This window comes from Pteronotus mesoamericanus, unplaced genomic scaffold, assembly GCF_021234165.1.
Source record: "Pteronotus mesoamericanus isolate MK-2021 breed Mesoamerican mustached bat unplaced genomic scaffold, CSHL_Meso_final contig_55, whole genome shotgun sequence".
In the NCBI taxonomy this organism is placed as follows: domain Eukaryota; kingdom Metazoa; phylum Chordata; class Mammalia; order Chiroptera; family Mormoopidae; genus Pteronotus; species Pteronotus mesoamericanus.
In genome coordinates this window covers 3,279,214-3,287,768 of record NW_026555198.1, presented here as the reverse complement: position 1 = coordinate 3,287,768, position 8,555 = coordinate 3,279,214, and the positions used below count along the sequence as shown (strand labels likewise).

Genomic DNA, 8,555 nt, shown 5'->3' with positions numbered 1-8,555 from the left:
CTAGCTGTCTGTTTCTTGTGAGGGTCCAATCTGTGTAAAAGGGGCAGCTCTTTCCTGGTGGGATCATGGCAGCTCTGTATGAGGTGAGGTTGGGTGGGGTCCTGAACACCCACTGTTGCGCCTGTTTCTAATCTCTCTGCTGTGCTGGTTTCAGTGGATCAGGGCCTGAGGAACCGTGTAGATTGTAGTGTCTGGTAGAAGTTCAGAAAGGGCCTTTTCAGAGCTTTTCCTTCTTGCCCCTGCAGATATGCACCCAGAAGGGGTCTCCTGATCCTGGCCTCACTGATGTGCAGAGTCTGTAATCCTGCAGGTTGGGGCCAGGCATGCCTGCCTGTGAGGGAACCTTCCTGGCTGCAGTGAATCTCAGGCATTCAGCTCCTGGTCATCCAGACCCCAGCCTGTCTCTCACAGGAGACTTGGGCCCAAACTCTCCAGTCTGCGCTATCCCCTACTCACGAGCCTTGCTGGGTCAGTTCCTACAGCCCCTTCAACATGATTTTCTCTCTGAGTCCTTTGTTGGCAGAGCTGCTGCACATGCACACAGCAGCACACGAGCACACGGTCCCTGCTGAATCTTGAGTCTTGCCTCAGCTCCTCTTTTAAAAGAGTTTCTGTGTGGTCCACACAGTGTAGCACTGAGCCCTGGGGTAGAATCTGTTCTCTGCACACTCCCTGTCCCTGAAAAGCACAATGTTTCTCTTGGTCAGGGGGGACCACAACCTGCCAGAGCCTCTTACAGTTTTAGATATAGGGTCTCTCTGGATATCTCCCAGATGATGCTGTGAAGAGTCCAGCAGCGATACTATATCATGGGGTGGTGGTGGGGTGCTCTTGCCTCTCTCTCCAGTAATTCTCAGCTTTGGGCAGGCCTGCTCCCGCCATACTGTTTCTGCAGCCAGGACCACCTAGCTGTCTCTCTCTGCCCCCAGAGCTCAGGGCTCATGAGCCAAAGCACAGCCTCCTCAGTCAGATTTTGTCCCATTCAGTGCTGAGGTGCAGGCACCCTGGAGGCTTCTTCCTGAGGAGGATATTTTAAATTCCTCAGAATGGCTCCCTCCCCAGATCTGAGGAGCCAGAAGTGCTGGGTTGGGTAGTGGTGGCAGCAGCTTCTCCACTAGGAGAGACCAGGCTGCCTGCTCCTGAGTACCTGGCAGGCAGGCAGGCGGGCTCTTGCCCACTCATGCCCACAGCCCCCATCCCACACACTGGTCTGCATACACGCACACACTCTCACTCTCTGCTGGATTTTGGAGTTGATTTCTCTGTGGGTTAGCTGCAAGACCTGTCAGGGTCTGGGAGCAAGTGGATAGAACTTCCAGGTACTCTGCAGCCATCTTGGGTCTGCCACCATCATCTTTTATCTGTATTTTTGCATTAGGTTCTTCACTTTTCCTTCTTCCACCCTGCCCACTACACTACAGTCTCTTCTCAGAATGATTGCTACACTTGTTTATTCAAAATTCTACAATGACACCTCCTTATAATGGCCCACAAGGCCCTATATGATCTGTCCCGTGTTGTCTCTCTTACCTCATTATTTACTTTCCTTCCTCTTGATCACTCCATGCTGGCCTCCTCAGCCCCCTCACTGTTTCTGAAACATTCCAGGAAAACTCCTATTCGTGGCCTTTGCACTTACAGTTGTCCTTTACTGGGACTATCCTCAAATGAGTTAACAATACCTGGCACTGGTAGGCACTCAAATATGTTGAGTTGAATTCAGTGAGTTCACAATAAAGCGATAGATTTTCTGAATATAGAAATTATAAGAGCACCCAATGAATCCAAATAATCTCTTTACTCTTCATTGTATTCTGGCTTCATTCTTTTCCTTGACTCTTTTTTCATGTGTTTAGCAAGGAGAGGAGGTAAGACAGTAGTAGCTCTTTTAGATTCAGATCATAGCTCGTTTCCTCATAGGCAAGAACTGACCCTTTCAGCCTGTTCTGCACAAACACCAAGGTTTTTTCTCACTGACATGAGCATTCTTGGACACTTGGGAAATGGAGTATTCTCTTGCTTTCTACTTAGAAGAGCAACAAATGATTGCTCAGAGGGCACATTCAGTTTTCTGTCTGAATATTCTGGAACTCATAAATCATCCATTTATAACATTACTCACTCAATAAAAACATTGCTTTAGTTTGGAGAAACAATGTTCAGATTGCATTTTTCTTCACCTTGCCAGGTAAAACCATTGCCTTTGGTCTGGCACACATATATTTTCACTATGTTTAATTTAACAAATACCCATAGTCAAATCCTGACTTAATTCCTTGGGAGACATACTTGGATGTTTACAGTTAACAATAGGGGTGTCCAACTCATGGCTCATGGACTGCACATGGTCCAGGATGGCTACCAATATGACCAACACAAAATCTTAAATTTACTTAAAACATTACTTAGTTTTATTACTAAGTTTTATACTGTTATATTACTTAGATATGTACATTTTCTATATTAGTGATCACAAACTTGGGACCTGTTCAATGATTATAAAAGCTTATCAAAATAGCCACTGCATTATTAAGGCTATTATGTGAGGACCTTTTTGCTTATCTCTGGTGGTGGATGTTACAAAAATTACGCATGGACTTCTTTTTTTACTCATCAGTTTTCGTTAGTGTTTGTATATTTAATGTGTGGCCCAAGACGACTCTTTTTCTTCCACTGTGGCCCAGAAATGCCAAAAGGTTGGACATCCCTAGGTAACAACATTGTTTCCAACTAATTAAACTCATTTTTAATTTTTTTTCCCAAGTGACTTTTCCTCATTTAACATGCATGTGCTTACAGGGTTACTCTGTTACATTTCTCTTTAATTTTCTGATGCCAGATCTGATTTTCAAAGACTTCTTCCTGACTTTTGGTTATCTTTTAATATTGCAATGAAAAACAGTGGGTCTTTAGTTTTAAGCCTAAAATGGCTTAAAAAATAATGCAGAAATTGTGTTCAATTAGGGAGGAAGAATTGAAACAAAATTTGGCATAATTCCAACATATCTTTACCCTTTAAAATATCTTTCAGCTATAGGAGTTCTGCCCAGAAGATATCCAGCCATGTAATATGAAAAATAGGTACATTTGGTGAAGATACAAGATACATTATACATAGGACAATGACACCTCAGTCCCCTTCAAAGTAGGCCCCTTGGAACCTAACACAGTTCTCCCAATTGCCATCAGCTGCCCTGTCATATTTTCCCAAATTTAATCGATGGTCTGAAATATCTTCCCTTTCAAATGTGATTTTAATTTTGGGAAAATCCAGAAGTCACAGCATGCCAAATATGGGCTGTAGGGGGCTGAGTCACCTGGGTAATTTGATGTTTCACCAAAAAACTCTGCATGAGATGTGATTCATGAGCAGGTGCGTTGTTGTGATGAAGCTGCCAATCACCAGTTGCCCATAGTAGCAACCTTATGAATCATTGGAATAATTTCCGTGGAGGAATGTTCAAGCCTAAGGTAAAATCTGATGCATATTCATTGCTCTACTCCCTCAGTCATTTTGAATGCAATGGCCACACTGTACACATGCTCACTCAATGGCGCCTACCACCTCTACTGACTAGTATAGTGAAGTCATCGTTGTTCACACATGTGTATTCCAGTCCACTCTCCTTAGCTGCACATTACAAGGATGTCATGCAAACCATTCTCATTATATTAACAATGGCTGGATTTTTGTGGACAGACTTTGTATGACAAGACAACTGATGGGAGAACTGTGTGAGATCCCAAAGTGACAACTGTGTGAGGTCTCAAGGTGCCTACTTTGAAGGGGACTGAGGCATCATTGTCTTATGTACAATGATGTACAATTTCTTGTATCTTCTTCAATAAATGTCTCTATTTTTCATGGATGAAAAATAGATGTACATGGATGGATACTTTCTGGAAAGAACTTGTGCAGCTGAGTCTTGCTTTTTAATACAATCAGTCCACCTCTGATTATTATTAAGTTTAGATCATTTGTATTTAATGTATTTATTAATATGGTTGGTTTAGTGTAATTATTCATCTATTTGGATTTAGGTCTATCATTTTATATTTCTGTTTTTTGCTTATTTCCTGTCTTTTGTTTATTTCCTGTCTTTCCCACCATATATTGCTTCTTTCCTCCTTTTGAAGTAATTGAGTATTTTCAGTATTCCATTTTAATTATTCTATTAACTTTTAAATTTTGACTCTTCACTATTTGCCAACGATTGCTCTACAGATTACTACATGCATCCTTATTGTTGTCTACATAGAATTAATACAGAATTATGTCACATGACATATAAGAATTTTGTACTTGCACAATTCCATTTAGCCTCATGTCCTTTGCCCTATAGTTTTCATATATATTACATCTGAATAGGTTATAAATACTACAAATAAAGATTAAAGAGAAGAAAAATATACAATCTTTATGCTTATCCACATATTTACTAATTCAAATGCTCATAATTATATCCTGTAGATGTGATTTACAATTTGGTGTCCTTTCCTTACACCCAAAGAAATTTTGTACGTCTATTGGTGACATACATTCTCAGCATTATATATATAATTTTAAAAATATTTTTTTATTTATTTTTAGAGAGAAGGGAAGGGAAGGAGAAAGAGACAGAGAAACATCAATGTGTGGTTGCCTCTCGAGTGCCCCCTCCTGGGGACCTGCCTCGCAACCCAGTCATGAGCCCTGACTGAGAATTGAACTGGCGACCCTTTGGTTCGCAGGCTGGCGCTCAACCCACTGAGCCATACCAGCCAGAGCTGTTTTTAATTTTTTTTTAAATTTTTATTGATATAGAGACATATAACACTGTATTAGTTTCAGGTGTTCAACATAATGATTTGCTATGTGTATTACATATTGTGAAATGATCACCACAATACCTTTATTTAACATTTATCACCATTCAGTTACAATTTTTTTTCTTGTGATGAGAAGTTTTAATATTTACTCTGTTAGCAACTTCTAAATATACCAATAGTGTTATTAATTATAGTCACCATGCTGTACATTACATCCCGGTAATTTATTTGTCTTATAATTGGAAGTTTATACCTTTTGAACACCTTTATTCATTCCCCTCTCCCTACCCTCCTACTTCTAACAACCACCTATCTGTTTTCTGGACCTATGTTTAGTGAGTTTTTTTTTAAGATTCCACATATAAGTGAGATCATATGATTTGTCTTTCTTTGGCCTATTTCACTTAGTGCCCTTTAACCTTACCTTTGTAATGACAAGTTTCTGAATACAGAATTTTGAGTGAAATGTTTGGAATATGTTTTTTTCCTTTTTATTGAATTTATTGGGTGATATTGGTTAACAAACTTATACAGGTTTCAGGTGCACAATACCACATCACATTTCTACACTGTATTATGTGCTCACCACCCCAAATCAAGTCTCCTTCCAATATTATTTATCCCAACTATCCCTTCCTCCACCTTCCCTCCCCCTGGAAATCACCATACTCTTGTCAGTGTCCATGAATTTTTTCTCCATTTTTTTTTTTGCTCAATCCTTCTACACCCACCAGCCCCACCAAACACCTCCCCGACAGCTGTCAGCCTGCTCTCCATCTATGAGTCTGTCTCTATTTTGCTTGTTTGTTCATTTTGTTCATTAGATTCCACATACGAGTGAAATCATATGGTTCTTGTCTTTATTGGACTGATTTATTTCACTTAGCATAATGCTCTCCAGGTCCATCCATGTTGTTGAAAAGGGTAAGATTTCATTCTTTTTATGGCTAAGTAGTATTCTATTGTGTAAATGTACCATGAGTTTTTTCTCCACTTGTCTACTGATGGATACTTGGGCTGCTTCCAAATCTTGGCTCTTGTAAATAATGCTGCAATAAACATAGGGGTGCATACTCATTTATTCTTTTAAATTAGTGTTTCAGGTTTGTTCAGATAAATTCCTAGAAGTGGAATTTTTGGGTCATAAAGCAATTTAATTTTTATTTTTTTGAGGTAACTCCATACTGTTTTCCACAGTGGCTGCACCATTCTGTTCCCACCAACAGTGCATGAGGGTTCCCTTTTCTCTACATCCTCACTAACACTTGTTGGTTGTTGATTTATTGAAGATAGCCATTCTGACAGGTGTGAGGTGATATCTCACTGTGGTTTTAATTTGCATTTCTCGGATGGTTAGCGACATTGAGCATCTTTTCATATGTCTATTGGCCATCTGTATGTCCTTTTTAAAAAAGTGACTAGGCACTTCATTCATTATTTAGTTGCACTGTTTATTTTTTTACTCTTGAGTTTTATAAGTTCATTATAAATTTTGGATATTAACCCCTCATCAGATGTATCAGTGACTATGTTCTCCAATTCAGTGGTTGGTCTTTCCATTTGTTGAAGATTTCCTTCATTGTGCAAAAAACATTTTTGTTTGATAGAGTTACATGTGTTTACTTTCTCTTTTGTTTACCTTGCCTGGGGAGATATATCAGAAAAAAAATATTGCTATGAGAAATGTCCAAAATTTTGCTGCCTATGTTCTTCTCTTTTAAGATTTTTATTCCTTTGAGTCTAACATTTAAGTCTTTAATGCATTTTTAGTTTATTTTTGTGTCTGGTGTAACAAGGTTGTCTAGTTTCATTTTTGCATGTATTTGTCCAATTTTCCCAATACCATTTATTAAATAGACAACATTTACCCCATTGTATGTTTTTGCTTTTTTTGCCAAATACTGATTGACTATAAAGGCATACATTTATTTCCGGGATCTTTATTTTGTTCCATTGACCTATGTGTCTGTTTTTATTCTAGTACCATACTGTTCTGATTACTATGGCCATGCAGTATAGTTTGATATCGGGTAGTGTGATTCCTCCAATTGTATTCTTCTCATGAATGCTGTGGCTATTCAGGGTCTTTTGTGGTTCCATATAATTTTTTTGAATATTTGCGCTAGTTCCATGAAATATGCCATTGGTATCTTGATAGGAATTGTGTTGAATCTATAGGTTGCTTTGAATGTTCACTGCCCTGAACATTCTCTGTGTTGCACCCAGTCATATCCCACCCTTCCTCCCCCAACCCCTGGAAACAACTGATATTTTTATTGTCTTCATAATTTTGCCTTTTCCAAATGTTATATAGTTGGAATCATACAGTATGTAACCTTTTCAGATTGGCCTCTTTCACTTAGTAATATACATTTAGAGTTCCTCCACATCTTTTCATGGCTTGATAGCTCATTTCATGTTAGCACTGAACATTTCATTGTGTAGATATACCACAGTTTATCCTTTTACTTGCTGAAGAACATATTGGTTGCTTACAAGTTTTGGCAGTTATGAATTAAGCTGCTATATACATCCATGTGCAGGGTTCCCCCCCCCCGAAAATGAACCCTTTATTACATGAGCCTTTTGTTTTTTTAACATGAGCTTTAAAGAAAAGAGGGAAGAAGATTTATTTGCCTTTCCAGGCCTTAATTTTCCTCAGATAAAACTCCAGCCCCTTGCCCTCCAGCACAGAGCCATCTGCTTGGCCACAAAGCAAGGAGCTTGCCTTGCTGGAACTGCTCCTCTAGAAGACTGCTGATTTTGGCATTCTTTTTCCTTTCATCATGTTTCTTCTGAATTTTCTTTGATTGTTTTTGGTTTAAAATCTCTTCCCCTTCAAGAATCAACTTGTTCCCCTTATTGCGGCCCAGGGGCAGTGCATAGTGGGATTCATGCCACTGCCGGTACGGTGCGCTACCGGTCAGCATGACGCAGTTCTTACTAGGGCCTTGGTACAGACTAGTTGATTGTTGGAGACATGTAGACAACATCAGTAATCCTTGATTTGCATGTACAACACTCTGAGCCCCAGGAGAAGTTGCCCATGTCCAGCCTCAAGTCTTGGTACTTCTTATTGCCTCCTTGCACACGAACTGTATGAGGGCCAATCTTAGAGTTAGCAGCAGGGTGCCACAGCTCATATTTTTGCTTCTTGTGGTAGGGCTTCCCCTTGCCCCTGGTCTTGCAGCACTTGTTCAAATTGTCCCAAGAGATGCCCTTGGCTTGGTGCCAGCTGGAAAGAGCCCATGTGCAGGTATTCATGTGGACATAAGATTTCAGTTCATTTGGGTAAATACCAAGAAGTGTGATTACTGGATCTAGGATAAGAGTATGTTTATTTTTGTAAGAAACTGCCAAGCTGTCTTCCAAAGTGGCTGTGACATTTTGCATTCTCTTCAGCACTGAATGAGAATTCCTGTTGCCTCACATCTTGTCTAGCATTTGGCTTTGTCAGTGTTTCTGATTTGGGCCATTCTAATGGATGTGTAGTAGTGTCTCATTGTCTAATTTACATTTCTCTGAGAACATATGGTGTGGAGAATCTTTTCATATGCTTACTTGCCATCTGTATATCTTCTTTGGTGAGGTGTCTGTTAAGGTCTTTTGTCCATTTTCTAATTGAGTTGTGTTCTTATTGTTGAGTTTTAAGAGTTTCTTGTATTTTGTATTGTATTGTACTTTATATTTTGGATAGCAGTCCTGTATCAGATGTTTCCTTTGCAAATATTTTTTCCCAATCTGTG

At 39.5% G+C, this 8,555-nt stretch overlaps 1 pseudogene; it reads right to left on the bottom strand.

Moving 5' to 3' along the window:
* Positions 1 to 7,438: 7,438 nt before the first annotated feature.
* On the bottom strand, positions 7,439 to 8,073 carry LOC129075524 (40S ribosomal protein S8-like; annotated as a pseudogene).
* Positions 8,074 to 8,555: the final 482 nt, after the last annotated feature.